The 19,678-nt window shown below is 30.2% G+C and overlaps 1 protein-coding gene across 1 annotated transcript in view; it reads left to right on the forward strand.

Annotated features, from left to right (window-relative positions):
* Positions 1–7,832: 7,832 nt before the first annotated feature.
* LOC101890507 (uncharacterized) overlaps positions 7,833–19,678 on the forward strand; it is a 29,446-nt gene continuing 17,600 nt past the window's right edge. The window contains exon 1 of the mRNA XM_005188533.4: positions 7,833–8,014. The gene's annotated coding sequence lies outside the window, so the exon portion shown is untranslated. The remainder of the gene's footprint in view (positions 8,015–19,678) is intronic.

A 19,678-nucleotide genomic window follows, 5' to 3' on the forward strand; every position in this document is an offset into this window, starting at 1 on the left:
GAAGATTTTTTAAAAATATTTTAAGAGTCCATTAACAATTACGGATTTTTTAAAAAAATATTTTTCAAGTCCCTCAATTTTCGTAGACTTTTTATAAAATATTTTTAAGGTCCCTCACCTATCGTGGATTTTTTAAAAAATATTTTTAAGATCCCTCAACAATTACGGATTTTTTAAAAAAATATTTTTCAAGTCCCTCAATTTTCGTCGACTTTTTAAAAAATATTTTTAAAATCTCTCATATATCGTGGATTAAAAAAAATATTTTTAAGATCCCTCAACAATTGCGGATTTTATAAAAAAATATTTTTCAGGTCCCTCGATTTTCGTAGATTTTTTAAAAAATATTTTTAAGGTCCCTAAACTATCGAAGATTTTTTAAAAATATTTTTAAGATCCCTCAACAATTGCGGATTTTATAAAAAAATATTTTTCAGGTCCCTCAATTTTCGTAGACTTTTTAAAAAAATATTTTTCGAGTCCCCCAACAATTACGGATTTTTTTCTAAAAATTTAAAAAAAAAAATTAAAAATTATTTTTCAGGTCCCTCAATTTTCGTAGACTTTTAAAAAAAATATTTTTAGGGTCCCTCAACTATCGTAGATTTTTTAAAAATTATTTTTCAAATCCCTAAACTATGGTGGATTTTTTTAAATATTGTTATTAATTGACGGGAATATTATCCTCCACCACGTGTTTAAGTAAGGTATATTCTTTTTGGGGGGCAACAAGGCTTACCACTTCCAATAATTTTCGGTCTACCATGTGCTCTTCGACAATTCTTCAGTTTCTAGAAAATTTGTCAGTCGATTTTGACTCGTACCCCAAATATTTCATTTTGGCACATAAAGCTTCTATTCTATGGCCCTACGTTAACCGCACAATTCCAAGTTGCTACCCTGGATTTTATTTTATTTTTTTTATTAAATTTTCCCCTAAAATATATTGTCAAAATCTGGATGATTCAAAATGAATGAACTTGAAATTTAATTCTAATAAAAACTGACCAATATGTGTGTTGTTCTCTCAAGATGCCACATAATCACCATTCTAAGATTCTGCCATAAAATCGCTATTAAATTCCTCCATCCAGTTCATGGACAATGGAAATGTGTCATAAAATCACCTTAAATTATGTGACACATGTCACATAAATTGGGTGGCCAAGAAAGGTGTTCATGCCTCGAGATATTTAGTCGCTTGGCCAGAAAGAAAATAAGTCGAAAGTAAAAACCTACGAATTAGAGCACAATTTCCACAACCGAATACAATGGCAAGGAAACAATACTCCGAGTGAAAGTAAAATGAATTAAACCAATGGCATCTGTTTAACTATCTGGTTTTTTTTAAGAAGTAATTCTACAGCACCAATGCTACGACAAGAAAGGACATGGAATCCTGCTAAGTTGTAGCCAAGATCGGCTAAGTACATGCTCAGAGATTTTATGCGTATTTGGCTACTGTTTGCAGCATTGACACCTTGCTAACCAGAAACGGGCCAAAAACAAAGGAGAACAACAAAAACAATAAAAAATCACAATCCTGGCACTAATCATCAACTTGGCCAGCCAGCCAGTCAGCCAGTCGACCGTCCAGACAGTTAGTAAGGCAAATCCCTACAGCTGTCCAATTCCAAGACAGCTCGCACACACACACACACACATTTGGCAAAGCAGAAAAAAATTTCAATTTTTTTTCAATATCCTTTCGACAACAGGAAGAAACAGGACATTTTTTCCCCTCTTGAAACAAAAACAAACACACTGATTTGAAAAAATCAAATATGTGTGGTAGATTTTGTTTCTTTTGCAAAATATATCTATTTATGTTCTATATGTCCTGTGGCGGACATAAACAAACAAGAGGCCAGAGACAACAACAACAACATCAAACCCAGCAGGACATACCAACATCTTTCGTGCATTATCTTTCTAACAGGCCTACCTTAAGCAGGAAGATCCTGTCAACAAATGTAACAATGAGAGCAGAAGGTTTAACGGGGAGAGAGAGAGAGAGAGAGAGAGAGAGAGAGAGAAATCATTCGAAAATGTGAGAAGGATGAGAGGTAGATTTTAATTTTAAGACCTGGAAGAGAGCGGGAGATCAAGAATACCCGGGAAATTTTTAGGGGAGGACATTTTGGTTCACCACAAATTTTCTTCGTAACATTTTTCAAGACACCAATGCTATTTAACAGAAAGATGTTAAGTTAACAGAAAGAATTTTCAAGGAGCAACAGGACAGCATACGTGAACATTCTACAGAATATTTTTACAGGGCAACTGGCTTGGATGTGAAACGGGTTTTTTTAAAGATATATTTTATGGAATGTCCATAAAACGGGAAATATTAAAAAAAAAACATTTTCTTGGAGATCCAAAAATCGTGAATATTTCAAGATATTTTTTGTAATTTCTTAAATTATATTTTTTATAATTTTAATTATTTTTTTCATTATTTTTTGAAAAATACTATATTTTTATTATTATTATGTTGTTATTTTTTTGCATTTTTTCATATTTTAATTATTTTATTATTATTATTTTTTTGGATTTTTTGAAAAATACTAACAAATATTTTTTCAAGTTTTTATAAAACGTGGATTAAAAAACATTTTTTAAGTTTTATTTGGATTTTTTATAAAATATTTTTTTCAAGTTTTATAAAATGTGGATTTTTTAAAAAATATTTTTTCAAGTTTTTATAAAAAACGTGGATTAAAAAACATTTTTTTAAGTTTTATTTGGATTTTTTATAAAATATTTTTTTCAAGTTTTATAAAATGTGGATTTTTTAAAAAATATTTTTTCAAGTTTTTATAAAAAACGTGGATTAAAAAATATTTTTTTTCAAATTTTTATAAAATCTGGATTTTTTAAAAAATATTTTTTCAAGTTTTTTTAAATTGTGAATTTTTTTAAAAATATTTTTTTCATGTTTTTAGCAATGCTCGGAGTTCCTCAGAAAATATTTTTCTAAATGTTCACGTATCAGAGATAAAAAAAAATTAACTGTATACAAGACAAAGTTTTTTTTACAAAAAATATTGTCCGAAATTTTCGGCAAATCGGAGATTTTTTTAAAAAACATATTTTTTGATATGTTCACTAAGCGGGAATTTTTTAAAAAATATTTTTTGAAATGTTTTCAATGCGGATATTTTGTCAAAAATATTTTCTAAAATTCTTGCGGAGATTTTTAAAGAAGTATTTTTCAAAGTTTTTAACAAAGGTGGATTTTTTGAAATACATTTTTTAAAATATAATTTTTTAATTCTTTCAAGAATATTAAAAAATATTTTCTTAATTTCAACAAATCGAGAATTTTTAAAATATATTTTTAAGGTTTTACAAATTTTTTATACATTCAGTAAATATTTATAAAATATTTTTGGAGGTCAAAAAGGTCGTGAATAATTAAAGAATTATTTTTTTTTGCAATTTTTTATTATTTTTATTATTTTGGAGGTCCAAAAATTATGAATATTTCAAAACACTTTTTTTGTAATTTTTTTATTATATTTTTTATAATTTTAATTATTTTTTTATAATTTTTTCGATTTTTTGAAAAATACTATATTTTTAATATTATATATTGTTTTTTGTAATTTTTTATTATCTTGATTATTTTTTTTTTCATTATTTTTCCGATTTTTTTTTAAAAAAATATTAAAAAATTTTTATAAAACTTGGATTTAATTTTTTTTTAATTTTTAAAAAACTTGGATTTTTTAAAAAATATTTCTTCAAGTTTTTAACAAAGCTCGGAGTTCCTAAGAAAATATTTTTCTAAATTTTCACCTCGCAGAGATTTAAAAAAAAATTAAGTGTAGAAAAGGCAGGGTTTTTGAAAAAAAATATTTTCTGAAATTTTAAGCAAAGTGGAAATTTTTTTAACCTATTTTTTGAAATGTTCACAAAGCGGGAATTTTTTAAAAAATTTTTTAAAATGTTTACAAAACGGATATTTTGTCAAAAATATTTTCTAAAATTCTTGCAAAGCGGAGATTTTTATAGAAGTATTTTTCCAAGTTTTTAACGAAGGTGGATTTTTTGAAAAATATTTTTTAAAGTATAAGTTTTTAATTCTTTCAAGAATATCAAAAAAATTCAATTTCAACAATTAGAGAATTTTTTAAGAAAATATTTTTTAAGGGCTTACATACACTAGAACATTTTTAAAAAATATTTTTCAATTTTTTATACTGTTTATCATTCAAAGAATTAAAAATATTAAAAATATTTTTGGAGGTCAAAAAAATAGTGAACGTTTAAATAATTATTATTTTTTGCAATTTTCTATTATTCTAATTATTTTTTTTATAATATTTTTTCGATTTTTTAACAAAATATTTTTTTTTAAGTTTCATAAAATGTGGATTTTTTAATAAATATTTTTTCAAGTATTTAAATAAGACTGCGAAGTTTTAAAAAATATTTCTCTAAATTTTCACTTAGCGGAGATTTAAAAAAAATTAAGTGTAGACAAGATATGGTTTTTTGAAAAAATATTGTCTGAAATTTTCAGCAAAGCGGAGATTTAAAAAAAAACCTATTTTTTTGAAATGTTCACAAAGCGGGAATTTTTTAAAAAATATTTTTTGAAATGTTTTCAATGCAGATATTTTGTCAAAAATATTTTCTAAAATTCTTGCAAAGTGGAGATTTTTATAGAAGTATTTTTCCAAGTTTTTAACAAAGGTGGATTTTTTGAAAAATATTTTTCTATTTTTTTAAACCTTTCAAGAATATTAAAAAAAATATTATATTTTTTTAAAGTTTAACAAATCCGAGAACATATTTAAAAAATATTTTTCAATTTTTTGTACTGTCTATCATTCAAGGAATTAAAAATTATTTTTTATACATTCAATAAATATTTATAAAATATTTTTGGAGGACAAAAAATCGTGAATATTTAAAGAATTATTTTTTTGCAATTTTTTATTATTTTTTTATAATAATTTTTCGATTTTTTTAAAAATATTTTTTTCAAGTTTTTTTAAGTTGTGAATTTTTTAAAAATAATTTTTTCAAATATTTAACAAAGACAGCGCAGTTTTAAAAATACATATTTCTCTAAATTTTCAATTAGCGGATATTAAAAAAAATAAAGTATAGACCAGACGAGTATTTTTTATATATCTGCATTTTTCGCAAAGCGCAGACTTTTTAAAAAAATCATATTTTTTGAAATGTTCATAAGGCGGAAATTTTTTAAAAAATATTTTTTGGAATGTTTACAAGGCGGATATTTTGTCAAAAATATTTTCTGAAATTCTTGCAAAGTGGAGATTTTTATAGAAGTATTTTTCCAATTTTTAAGAAAGGTGGATTTTTTGAAAAATATTTTTCTATTTTTTTAAATCTTTCATAAATATCAAAAAAAAATTTTTTTCAATTTCAACAAATCGAGGATTTTTTAAAAAAAACTATTTTTTTAAGGTTTTACAAACCCGAGAAGATTTTAAAAAAAAAATTTTCGATGTTTCAGAACTGTCTATCATTCAAGGAATTAAAAATTATTTTTTATACATTCATTAAATATTTATAAAATATTTTTGGAGGTCAAACAAATCATGAATATTTAAAGAATTATTTTTTGGCAATTTTTTTATTATTTTTTTATAATAATTTTTCGATTTTTTTAAAAACATTTTTTTTCAAGTTTTTTTAAATTGTGAATTTTTTAAAAAATATTTTTTCAAGTTTTTAACCAGGCTCGAAATTTTTAAAAAATATATTTTTTAAAATTTCAACTAGCGGAGATTCTTAAAAAATGTTTTTTTTTTTTTAATATTTTTTGAAGTATTAAAATGGCGGAAAATATATTTTTTGAAATTCCTACGGAGCGGAGATTTTTTAAAAACTATTTTTCCAAGTTTTTAACAAATGTGATTTTTTTTGAAAAATATTTTTTTTAAGTTTAGACCAAATGTGATTTTTTTTTAATATATTTTTTTAGGTTGAGGCCTAACTTGAATTTTTTTAAAAAATATTCTTCAAAGTTGATGCAAATCGAATATATTAAAAAATATATTTTTCTAAATTTTTACCTAGCGGAGATTTATTAAAAAATGTAAGTATAGATAAGACGGGGATTTCTTAAAAAAAAAAATTATCTTTTTTTTCCAAAAAAATAGTTTTTGAATTGTTTAAAAGGCGGGTATTTTAAAAAATATATTTTCTGAAATTCTTACAAAGCGAAGATTTTTTAAAAAATATTTTTTCAATTTTTTAAAAAACGTGGATTTTTATTTATTTATTTTTAATTTAAAACCAAATAGTATTCTTTTGAAAAATATATTTTTTAAGTTAAGACCTAACGTGAATTCTTTATTTTTTTTTTAATTCTTCAATATTCCGCGATTTAAAAAAAATTGAACGTATTTTGAATGTTTCTTTTGGTTTTTATATTCGTCTGTTTTTTTTTTTTTTTCTTTTTTTTTTTTTTTTTTTTTTTTGAAATGGTTCCTTAAAAATTGTGTTCTTTTTAATATTTCAAAATAATAATATTTTTAAAAATATTTATAAATTTTTATATAATATATATATTATATTTTATATTTTTAAGCCTGCCCACATATATTGGATTTTGTGTGAACGTATTTTTTATTTGAATCAAATCCTATTAAAGTTATCCTCCATTGTCCAAAGGCGACCCTAGCGAGAAGTCTCAGAGTTCTCATCATGATTTAAGGTGTGTGTCTTAGCTGAAACAATTATCACCAGAGATGCCACTTATTTAAAATGTGAACGATATTGGCAAAATAAGCTTCATTATTGGTCATTTGAGAGTATTTTTTGTGGAGTTTTATTTTATTTTTAATTTTAGGGTCCTCGATATTCCACTTCTGTCAAACTTCTTTATGTTTCAGTGAATGTTTGTAAAAAACCCTGAATTTGATCAAAATTTGGAGTATCAAAATGACATTTCTCACAAACCAGGATAAATTTCGTGAAGAAATTTCAGTTGAAATTTATGGGTAAAGGATCACATACCCATCCCTGTATTTTCTTTTATTCCTGAATTTAAGTATGGACAACTTTATTCTCATTTTTTTTTTTTTGACACTCCTCTTCTTGATGCGAAAATATCCAAAAATAATTACATATTACAATTTTTGCTATCTGGCCACATCATTTAACTTTGTAAAACGCCATCTGTTGACTTTTCGGCTGCATTAAATAACTCCCCTGTTGACAGGTTGGTGTGTTTTTATCCGCCACTGTTAACTGCAACATGGATGTTTATTCCACCACTCAATGCTCTCAAAACAAAGAGAAGAGACAAGAAACATCAGCCTACCTACCTGTTTTATAACAGCGAGAGCAAACAATAACACCTTTCTCTCTCTCAGATGAGTTACTCTCTCACATGTGTTTTTGTGCTCTTCCTTGATTGTGTATTTTTGCCCAAGGGCACAGATTTGTGTGCAAAAATTCCTTTAAACGTTGTTGGATGGTTGGTATCTTTCAGATTTTTGATGATGGGGTGGTTTTGTTTTCGGACAGACAGGCTGACTGGTAGACAGACAGGCTGACGAATGAATGTTTCTCAGCATGATCATCTTGAGAGTTTGCTTCTTCTGTGTGCGTGCCTGTGTTTTTGGCAAGCAACCGGTTGTTTGATGGCACAACAATAAGAAGAGGGCGCAAAAATTCGTTTTCGTAGAGAGGGAGATTTCTTGGCATTGCCTGGCGCAGGAGACATTCGTGCGTTAGCTGTCGATGACTGAGGATCGGCGTTGAATATTAGTTTAATTTTTGTTAAGAATTTTCACAACGCGAAGTGCTGAGATTTGTTTGATGTCGGCAAACTGAGAAAAAAAAATATTAAAAACTAAAGTTTTCATTTTAAGAACTAAAATTGTTAATTTAAGGAAAAGTGTTTTTAAATTGAAATAAATAATGTTATTTGTTAATAATTATTGCTGATTTGAAGGCCATAACGGGGACAAAATGGACCTGTAAAATTCGGAAAAATTCTGAAAATTTTTGTTACTTTTTTAAGGTAAGTTGGGAGAAATCTAAAGAAATGTATTTCAAATAAAATGGATTCTCAGCTGTTTTGATCGATTAAAGGGCTCATAAGTTTGTCTCTAATTCCAATAGCGATCCAAAAGTTTGGATATCTGAAAAACATTACTTTGGCATTATGTGTGGTGATTTTTGTGCAAATATCTCAATTTGTTGAAGAGAAAATTTCCCCTTTACCAAATGAGTCAGAGAGCAAACCTTACATTACTTTCGTATATTGCTGATATTGAAGGGACCCCAAGTCAGGATCCAGAGAAGTGAGGATTTCCATATTCGGCATATAATTAGAATAATATTTCATTATTACTCACACAAAGTTTTAAAGAAAAATGCCCATTCCTTCCTATATTACTCACCGCTCTCTCCTAAAATCTCCCGAGAAAAATTTATTACCAATATCATAATTGTTCATATTTAATGGTCAATAAGTCAGGTCCAGCATTAGCTGAGATTCTGAAAACGGGCACAGTATTAGAACAACACTTCGACATTATTCATACAAATTTTTGATAAAATATATCAATTTTTTCTGACATCCGTCGCTGTTCTCTTTTAAGGGCCTCTGAGAAAAAAAAATCACTACAATATCGTACAGTTGAAATGTATAGGCTTATAACTCCTGCCCTAGAGCTACTAGGGTCACAAAATTCGGCACATAATTGGGGTAGTGTTTCAACATTATTTTTGTAAATTTTTGACGGAATATTTCTTCCTGTATACCATCGCGCTCTCTTAAAAAAATGTCGTGGAAAAATATGGTATTTTTTGTTGACAGTGTTGAAATTTCTGGGTTTATAACTCCGGCGCTATAATAGCTAGGCTCACACAATTTGGAGCCGTATTAGAGCCATATGTCAGTATTATATCTGTGAATTTTTGAAAAAATAGTTCAATTCCTTCTAGTATCTAATCGCACTCTCTTAAAAAACGTCTGAACCAAATTAAATACTCATTACTTACATTATATCAATTTATGGGCTTATAACTCCGCAGCTAGGCTCACACAATTTGGACTCCTATTAGGTCCATATCTCAGCATTATTTGTGAGAAAATTTGAAAAAATATTTCAATTCCTACTTGTATCCAAACCCACTCTCTTAGAAAAGGTCAGCAACAACTGGAATATTTATTACTTACAATATCGGCATTTATGGACCGATAGCTCCGGTCCTTGAGCACCAAGGATCACAAAATTTTGAATCCTATTAGGACCACATCTCCGTATTATTCCTGAGAATTTTTGAAAAAATATTTCAACTTTTACTTGTATCCAATTGTGTTCCTTTTAAAAAAGGTGAGTCAAATCGAATATTTATTGCTTACAATATTGACATTTATGGATCGATAAGTCCGATCCTAGAGCACCATGGATCACAAAACTGGGAATGCTGTTAGCGTCATATTTCATCATTATTTCTTAGAATTTTTGAAAAAATATTTCAATTCCTTCTAGTATCTAATCGCACTCTCTTAAAAAAGGTCCAAAATCGAATATTCATTACTTGCAATATCAATATTTATGGATCGATAACTCCAACCCTACAGTAGCTAAGGTCAAACAATTTGGACTCCTATTAGGGCCATATCTCAGTATTATTCCTGAGAATTTTTGAAAAAATATTTCAATTTCTACTTGTACCCAAACGCACTCTCTTAGAAAAGGTCAGCAAAAAATCGAATATTTATTACTTACATTATCGATACTTATTGATCGATAACTCCGGTCCTAGAGCTCGGGTGGTCACAAAATTTGGAAACCTCTTAGGGCAATATCTCAGTATTATTCCTAAAAATATTTGAAAAATATTTAAATTCCTACGTGTATCTCTCTTAAAAAAAATCTTCAAAAAATTTAATACTCATTTCTTACATCATAGAAATTTATGGGCTTATAACTCCGACGTTGTAGCAGCTAGGCTCACACAATTTGGACTCATATTAGGGCCATATCTCAAAATTATTCCTGGAAATTTTTGAAAAAATATTTCAATTTCTTCTTGTATCCAAACGCATTCTCTTAAAAAAGGTCAGCGTAAAAATCGAATATTTACTACTTACAATATCGATATTTATGGATCGATAACTCCTGTCCTAGAGCACCAATGATCACAAAATTTGGAATGCTGTTAGGGTAATATCTCATCATTATTCCTAAGAATTTTTTAAATAATATTTTAATTCGTTCCAGTATCCAGTCTCACCCTATTAAAAAGCGAGTCAAAAATGTAGATATTTATGGATCGATAACTCCGGTCCTAGAGCACCATGGGTCACAAAATTTGGAACCATACTTGGACCATATCTCACCACTATTTCTGAGAATTTTTGAAAAAATATTTCATTAGGAACATATTTCAATTCCTACTTGTCACCAATCGTGCTCCCTTAAAAACATCAGTGATGTAAATATAATATTCTTTATTTACATTTTGAAAATTTCTGGGTTCGTAACTTTGACCTAGGTGCAACTAGGCTCCTTAAAATTGGCGTACAATTAGATTATCTTATTAAATTGATCTGTGAAAAATTTTAGTAGAATATTTCAACTCCTTTCCGTTTTCCATTCGTTTCAATACGGCCACCGTATTGATGGTATCATTGCGCATGTACTTACATAGGCCTAACTCAGGTTTTAGCCGCCCGATCTTATCGAAAGTACACTTGAATGAAAGCCAAGAGACTCCGTTACCAACCATCCTTTGGAGGTATTTGCGTATTTAAAGCAGAAATTCAATTATGTATCTGTAGATATCGAACAGGGATCTCAGCTCTAAGATTTTTTGTTAGAATACTACTTGGGCCGTATCTTTGGAAGGGGGAACCTGATCGGAACAATCTTGGCCCTAAATGAAAGCTATGATTCAATGCCTTAACATATTCTGGTATCAATTTATATGTTATCTTGGAAAAAAGTTATGGGTCAAAGAATAGATACCCAAGAAACGCGATTCCAACTTGACCTCACTGGTAGGATTTCAAAGAGTAATAACGTCTGCTTCTATCGAGTAAAGTTTAGGAAATAGTTACTATTATCCATTTTTTCTTAAAACAAACATATACCACTTCTTTATTTCCTCTACAGCCATGTATAATTTGCCGCAGTACCGCCTTCATAACAACTTCCTTTAGGGTTGTATCAAATGACAATGTGAAAACCCTGAAAATAGATTTGCATTGTATTTGTGCTTAAATGAACATAAGTCCGGAACTACTTGCGCGATCTTTATGAAAGTGGCCTTAAATGAAAGCTAGGATTAGCTACTTTAAATTGTCCATTGATGGAAAATAAGTAAAAATTAAAGAAAAATTGTTATGCTCCCGTCGAACTCGGAAGCAATCCATCACTCTAACATTTTTCGTTAGAACACCAACGGTCACATATCTCGGGAACTTTTTACCCGTTGTGCGCAAACAAACCCACAAATGAAAGCTTGAATCCAATACTCTAAAATATCCTTAACTCAGTTCTAAGGGTCTTTTAGGAAAAAAATCTAAAGCCGAAGATTGGAAACCCAAAGTCCTTCTGGGTAACCCAGCATCAATGGTAGGATGTTGAAAAAAATGAAATAATTATTATTTTCCTTTTTCTTTCGTAACTGAAAGTTGTTCCGCCCCTTCCCTTCCCCTCTGGCCATGTAAAATGTTCTGTTACCCCGCCTTCTTAATTAATTTTCGTTGAGAGAAAATGCAATGAACGCGTGACAAGTCTGTGTTGCTTTCACTTTTCTTTTGACAATTTCTTTGATAGTGACATTTAAACTCAATAGACGAGCTTTTTACTTTAAAAATATCCCTGAAGATGATTTCCGGAGGAAATCGAAATATTGGATGAATAAAAAAAAGGAAAAATTCAAAAATAAAAACATAGTTTTTTAATGACCTTAAGCCAAGCTATTAACCAAATAAGTATAATTTCTTCAAAAGCCATGGCCCGCCACTTCCTTGTCCCTAAGAAGCTAAGCCTCCTTTTTTATTACCTTTCCCTTTTTTTGGAGAATCTTTGTCGCTCTTTGATAATGCTAAAAATTGCTCGATTTTTTTTTTTTGCTATCCTTTGATGGCATAACAAATGAGCGGCAAATTTTCGTCTGGGATGCTCTATTTCTTGACGTGATCCTTTTTTTTTAATTTAATGGCATATTTGGCATGCCACTCACCCTAGATAGGAATTCCTTGGGGTGGCTTTTTTTCAGGGCACCCAGGCGCATGCTTGTGTGTGTCCTTGGGCTAAATCTTGGTAAAGATCGTAAAGGTCTTTTTTGCCTTCCTTTCTCTGGGGTGACATTAATGGATTGCAGTTTCTCATTGATTTGATGTTTCTTCATTTACTATCTTGGGATTTTTTTGCTTCTTTGATCCTTTGTCCCAGGGTTTAAATGATCCACGTTTCGTTTTTTTTTTCTATCCTTGAAAAGGGTATGATCTAATTTTTTTTGTTTTTTTTTTCGGACGTCCCAATGGAATACCTTTTTTGTTTTTATTCGGAATTTTGTCGATCCAAAAGGATCTGGAAATTATCTTGGGCATTTCGAGTTTGTTTTTCAAAAATTATGGCATTGTGGCAGGCAAAGCTAATTATGATTTGTATAAAAAAATATGAAAAGAAAATTTTGCGGTTGATTGAGGTTATGAGAATATCTTAAGCTTCTTTAAATATATTTCTTCAATATTTATATTCGGCATAATAATATAATCGTTACAACAATTAGAAAGCCATTAATTTTTGGGATTCAAATACAAAAGAAAAATTTTAAAAATTTTGCAATGATTCTTGGGAAAGGTTGGATAAATTTTAAGGTTATCTCCTTTGGTGGCTAAAATTGCATTTCGAGCCTAATTTTTTTTTTACCGATATCTAAAATTACTTCAAAATTATCTGTACAAAGTTTGATGGACATATCTTGCCTCTTTGATAGCAAAATTCTATTTTTCAAAAATGTCCTTTACCGAATTTATTGTCATTTTTTAGGAAATAGCAAAATTCATGGGTCCATAAGTCATCTTATGGTAGTACTAGGTGCCTAAAATTTTGCACGCTATTAGATTATTATCTCAGATATAACCGCGACAAAAATTGTCTTAATATTCCCAATCATTCCAAAACTGTGGCCCATGGAATCAATTTACCCAGTGTGAACCCCTTTAATTGACTTTCATTGCACTTGTGCTTTTATGAAAATAATTTGGGACCAGGTGGCTCAATCTCGTTGAATATAGCCTTAAATTAAAGCTAGGATTCTCTTTTACTAACTCTCCTTCAGTTGCTAAACCATATCTAATGTAGAAAAATAGTTATGCCCCCATAGATATCGAACAGAGATCTCACAATTAAAATTTTTCGTTTAAATGCAAAGTGGGCCATATCTAGAGAACGGGTAACACGATCTGCACAAATAAGGTATCCTACGAAAGCTGGGATTGAATGCTGTAACACTTATCAATACCGATTTTAGAAGACATTTGGAAAAAAATATATAACCCATGGAACAAATCCACAAAGAGCGTATGTCCAGCCCAGCATTAAAAATTGGATTTTAACTAACTTTTATTTTTTGTGATTAGGCTAACATCGACATAACTCAGAAACTACCTGCTCTATTTATCTAAAATTGACCTTGAATTAAAGCTAAGACTTTCAGCTTTTATCATGCTATTACATACAAGACCATAAGTTTCCTGCAAAAACATTTAATTGCAGTAAAACATCAAAAAAGTATATTTAAGTTATCTCCTTTGGTGTGAACGTTAATAAGGAGATATCTAAGGAACTATTATTTGGATTTCTTCATATAAGATCACCAATGAAAGCTAAGATCGAAGTCTTTAATTTATATCATTTTCGATTCTAGAAGTTATTTGAGAAAAAAAGTTACAACCTAAAGAACAAATACACAAGGATCGCTAGTACAACCTAACATCCATGGTAGTATTTTGCGTTTGTGCCAATATGGACATAACTCAAGAACTAGTTGCTCAATCTATTCAAATGAGACTTCCAATTAGAGCTGAGACCTTACACTTTTAACCTGTTTTTACCTGTAACTCACAAAGGGTTCTGCAAATATATTTACTTGCTCTATGAATTGGAAAAAAAGCTTTTCCCCAATTTTTTGGTAGGAATATCTATAAAGACATAACATAGGATATCGTAATTGGATTTATACATTTAAGGTCTCAAATGAAAGCTTAGATCGAATACTTTAACATATATCAGTTACGATTCTAGAAGTTATTTGAGAGAAAAATAACACCCCAAAGAACAATTACGCAAGGATCGCTGGTACAACCTAACATCAATTATAGTATTTTGCGCTTGTGCCAATATGGACATAACTCAAGAACTATCCAATCGATCTATTTAAAAAAGGTCTCTAATGAGAGGTGAGACCTTGTGCTTTTAACCTGCTTTTACCTGTAACTCAAAAATGTTTCTCTAAAACTATTAATTTGCTGTATAAATTGGAAAAAAGGTGTTTACATAACCATCTGGGTTAGAATATTTTAAAAGACATATCTAAGGTCGTCGTTATCGGATTTATACGTTTAAAACCTCAAGTGAAAGCTTAGATAGAGTATTTTAATATTTATCAGTTTCGGTTAAACAAGTTATTTGCGAAAAAAGTTGTATCCAAAAGAATAAATGCGCATTTATCGTTGGTTCAGCCCAAACTGAGGGTGTGATTTTGTACTTGTCCCAATATGGACATAACTCGGGAACAAATTGATCCATCTATTCAAAAATATCATTCTGCTAGAGCTAAGACCTCGTACTTTGAAACTGCTTTTAGTTGTAACTCAAAAAGTCTGACGGATAATGCTAATCTTCCGTGAAATTTCCAAGAAAAAGATCTTATCCTTAACTTTTTGGCTACAATATTATAATGGACATATCTAGCAAACTAGCAATCGGATATCTTTATACAAGATTTCAAATGAAAGCTATGATTAAGTTATTAAACATATATCAGTTTTGATTTCAGAAGTTATCTGAGAAAAAAGCTATGACCCAAAGAACAAATACGCAGAAAGTCCTTGTTCCACCCAACATGAGTTTGGAATTATGTGCTTGCTCCAAGATGAACGTAACTCAGGAACTATTTGCTCAATCTTTTTTAAAATGGTTTGTTATGAAAGCCAAGACCTGGTTCCTTTAAATTGTCTTTGGATGCTATTAAAAAAAGTTTTCAGAAACAATTATTACTATCTGTGAGATTTTGAAAATAGAATTTTATGCTTAACTTTTTTGTCTGCAATATTAATAAGGTCATATCTAGGGAACTAGTTATTGGATTTTTAAATGTAAAATCACAAATTAAAGCTTAATTTAGATACTTCAACATATATTGGTTTCGATTCCAGAAGTTATCTGAGAAAAAAGCTATGACCCAAAGAACAAATACGCAGGAAAGACTTGTTCAACCCAACATGAGTTTGGAATTATGTGCTTGCCCCAATATGAACGTAACTCAGGAACTACTTGCCCTATCTCTTCGAAAATGGCCTTTTATGAAAGCTAACAACTCCTGTCTTTAAATTGTTTTTGGGTGCAAATAAAAATTTTTACTGAAAAAGTTGTAATTTTCAGCGAGATTTTGAAAATAGGATCTTATGCTTAACTTTTTTCGCTACGATATCAAAAAGGACATATCTCGGAAATTAGTTATTGGATAATGTAGAATCACAAATTAAAGCTTACTTTTAATACTTTAACATATATTGGTTTCGATTCTAGAAGTTATCTGAGAAAAAAACTATGACCCAAAGAACACATACGCAGGAAGTGCTTGTTTAACCCTACATGAGATAGGAATTATGTGCTTGCTCCAATATGGACGTAACTCAGGAACTATTTGCTCTATCTTTTCAAAAATGGCCTTTTATGAAAGCTAAGATCTTCTCTCTTTAAATTGTCTTCGGGTGCAATTAAAAAGTTTTCAGAAAAAAAATTATTTTCAGTGAGATTTTGAAAATAGAATTTTATGCTTAACTTTTTTGACTACAATATAAATAAGGCCATATCTCGGAAATTAGTTATTGGATTTTTAAATGTAAAATCACAAATTAAAGTTTAGTTTGGATACTTTAACTTATACTGATTTCGATTCTAGAAGTTATCTGAGAAAAAAGCTATGACCCAAAGAACAAATACGCAGGAAGTGCTTGTTCAACCTAACATGAGTTTGGAATTATGTGCTTGCTCCAATGTGGACGTAACTCAGGAACTATTTGCTCTATCTCTTCGAAAATGTTCATTTGTGAAAGCTAAGATGTTGTGCCTCTAAATTGTCTTTGGGTGAAATTTAAAGAATTTTCTGAAAAAGTTATTATTTTCATTGAGATTTTGAAAAGAGATATTTTTTCCAAATTTTTTTCTTACCCCATTAATAAGAACATATCTAGGGAGGTAGTAACCGGATTCTTACATTTAAGGTCGCAAATGAAAGCATGGATTGAGTACTTTAAATTTTATTAATATCGGATAAAGGAGATATTTGGGGAAAAAAATTGTATCCCAAAGAACAAATACGCAAGGAGTGGTGGTTCAACCCAACATGAGTTTGGAATTATGTGCTTGCTCTAATGTGGACGTAACTCTGGACCTATTTTCTCTATCTCTTCGAAAATGGCCTTTTATGAAAGCTAAGACCTCCTGACTTTAAATTGTCTTTGGGGGCAATTAAAAATATTTACTGAAAAAGTTGTAATTTTCTGTGAGATTTTGAAAAGAGATCTTGTTCCCAAATTTTTTTCTTACCTTATTAGTAAGAACAAATTCAGGAAACTATTCAACGGATTTTTACATATAAGGTCACAAATGAAAGCTAAGATTAAATACTTTAACATATTTTAATTTCAGTTTAAAACATTATCTACGAAAAAAGTTATGACCCAAGAAACAAATACCCAAAAATCATTGGTTGATCCCAATTCTTACTTGCTTCTGAGGCTTTCGAAAAGTATTAAATCCTTTTCAGTGTATCGTCTATGTCATATATTTTTGTGGGTGCTTTTTCAGGTCATCTATAGCGGCTGAGTGAACCCTCAGCTAATTAATACTGACTTTGTGACTCTTAATTATTCTTTGCGGAACCACTGCCTCTTCGCCATTTCTATATCTGTTCAATGACCCTTTTATTTGTCTGTATCGATTTAATTGATCTTCCACTTGGTCCACTACGTCACTCTGGCCTTTTTGGCTCTGCAACATAGACTCATTGCCCTTCTTCTTCCCATTGAAGATAGCAGTCCTTGTTATCTTTTCTGTCCCTTTTCACATCTCCTTTTTGCGCGGCAACTTTTGCACAAATTATTTCCATGGCACCCCGGCATTTTGTCACAAATTGCCGCAATAAATGACATAAAATTTGTGGAAGAACTAATGTGGTCCTTGCTTTGTAGTTTGTAAAAAAAAAAAATTTTCTAAAGGATCTTCTGCTGATCCTTTTGAGATAAGTTCATGGAAGCACCACCAACAACAACTACCCAACTGATAAAGGTAATAATTGTCATGGCCTGTTTTCTGTCTTGAACTATGTCATTCTCTGTGATTTATATTTTCAAATTTCGCTATGCAACAATGTGTTGGCAATTGTTGTTGTTGTTGTGGCTGGCAGGATAAGTTCGACGGAGAAGAAAAGAAAAAAAATTGAATTTCAAAAGATTTTTTCTCTTTTGAATTTTGCGATAAAAAAACATTTGAGAATACATTTCAGCCTTTTGTGCGATCTTTTTCTTCGCTGTTGTTGTCTGATGTAGTTCGTATTCTCTCAAACCAGGAACCAGTTTCCTTTTGACTTTGTTGTTATTTTTCCTTTTGGGCGAGAGCAGCAAAGAAATTGAATACAACTTTTGAAATGAATTCATTGACTGACCATCCGCATCTTTTGTGTGAGCAGATTTCTTCGTTTCTTTCGTCTTCTCTCTTCCCATCTTTTGTTTCGAATTTCTTCCTTGTTTTGTGCAAAATTTTTATTTTAAAATTTCTTTAATTAAATTGCGGAACACAGTATTTCTGGTAGGTTTGAGGGTATGTTGTCTGGTTTTGTAGGACTTTCTTTCGGAAGTCCTTATGTTTTTTGCAATGTTATGCAAAATTGTTGCTTATTTTCCCAACAAATTACCCTAAAAAAATACCGCAGCATTTAATTGGTATTGAAAGTGAACAAAAACTGCAAAACAATAGACATGGATTTTCGAATAAAGACCAGGGATGTGCAACCCTTCTCGAAGATGAAAAGTAAACAGGAGACAGAGAAGAGGAAAAAGACCAGGTTTTTAGATCTCACCAAAGGACACCTACACCTGATTCTTGATGAATTATTTAACAAGTCTTGAAGATTCGAACGAAACTATTAATTTAGATATATGTGCTTGCTTCAATATGGACATAACTCAGGAACTAGTGGCTCTATCTTTTTGAAAATGGCTTTTTATGAAAGTTAAGACCTCGTACCTCTAATTTGCCTTTAGGTGCAACTCAACTAGTCTAATATATAATGCTTATCTTCAGAGGAATTTCCAAAAAAGGGATCTTATCCTTAACTTTTTAGGCTACACTATTAAAAAGGACATATCTAGCAAACTAGCAATCGGATTTCTTTATACAATATTGCAAATGAAAGCTATGAATGAGTTCTTGAACATATATCAGTTTTGATTTCAGGAGTTATCTGAGAAAAAAGCTATGATCCAAAGAACAAATACGCAGGAAGTGGTTCTTCAACCCAGCATGTGTTTGGTATTATGTGCTTGCTTAAATATGGACGTAACTCAAGAACTAGTGGCTCTATCTTTTCGAAAATGGCATTTTATGAAAGCGAAGACCTCGCGCCTTTAAATTGCTTCTTTTAATTGCAACTCAAATAATCTGATGAATAATGCAAATCTTTAGAGAAATTTCCAAAAAGGGATCTTATCCTTAACTTTTTTGGCTACACTATTAAAAAGGACATATCTAGCAAACTAGTAATCGGATTTCTTTACACAATATTGCAAATGAAAGCTATGACTGAGTCCTTGAACATATATAAGTTTAGATTCCACAAGCTATATGAGAAAAAAGCTATGATCCAAAGAACAAATACGCAAGAAGTTCTTGGTCAACCCAACATGAGTTTGGTATTTTGTGCTTGCTCCAATATGGACGTAACTCAGGAACTGGTTGCTTTAACTCTTCGAAAATGGCATTTTGTGAAAGCGAAGACCTCGTACCTCTAAATTGCCTTTAGGTGCGACTCTAATAGTCTGATAGATAAAACAAATCTTCTGAGAAATTTCCAAAAAGGGATCTTATCCTTAACGTATTTGGCTACAACATGAAAAAGGGCATATCTAGCAAACTGGCAATCGGATTTCTTTATACCAGATTGCAAATGAAAGCTACGAATGAGTTCTTGGACATATATTAGTTTGGATTCCAGGAGTTATCTGAGAAAAAAGCTATGACCCAAGAAGAAATACGCCGGAAGTGCTAGTTCAACTCAAAACGAGTTTGGTATTTTGTGCTTGCTCCAATTTGGACGTAACTTAGGAACTAGTGGCTCTATCTGTTCGGAAATGGCATTTTATGAAAGCGAAGACCTCGTGCCTTTGAATTGCCTTTAGGTGCAACTCAAATCGTCTGATGGATAATGCAAA

Source organism: Musca domestica, unplaced genomic scaffold (genome assembly GCF_030504385.1).
Source record: "Musca domestica strain aabys unplaced genomic scaffold, Musca_domestica.polishedcontigs.V.1.1 20, whole genome shotgun sequence".
NCBI lineage: Eukaryota > Metazoa > Arthropoda > Insecta > Diptera > Muscidae > Musca > Musca domestica.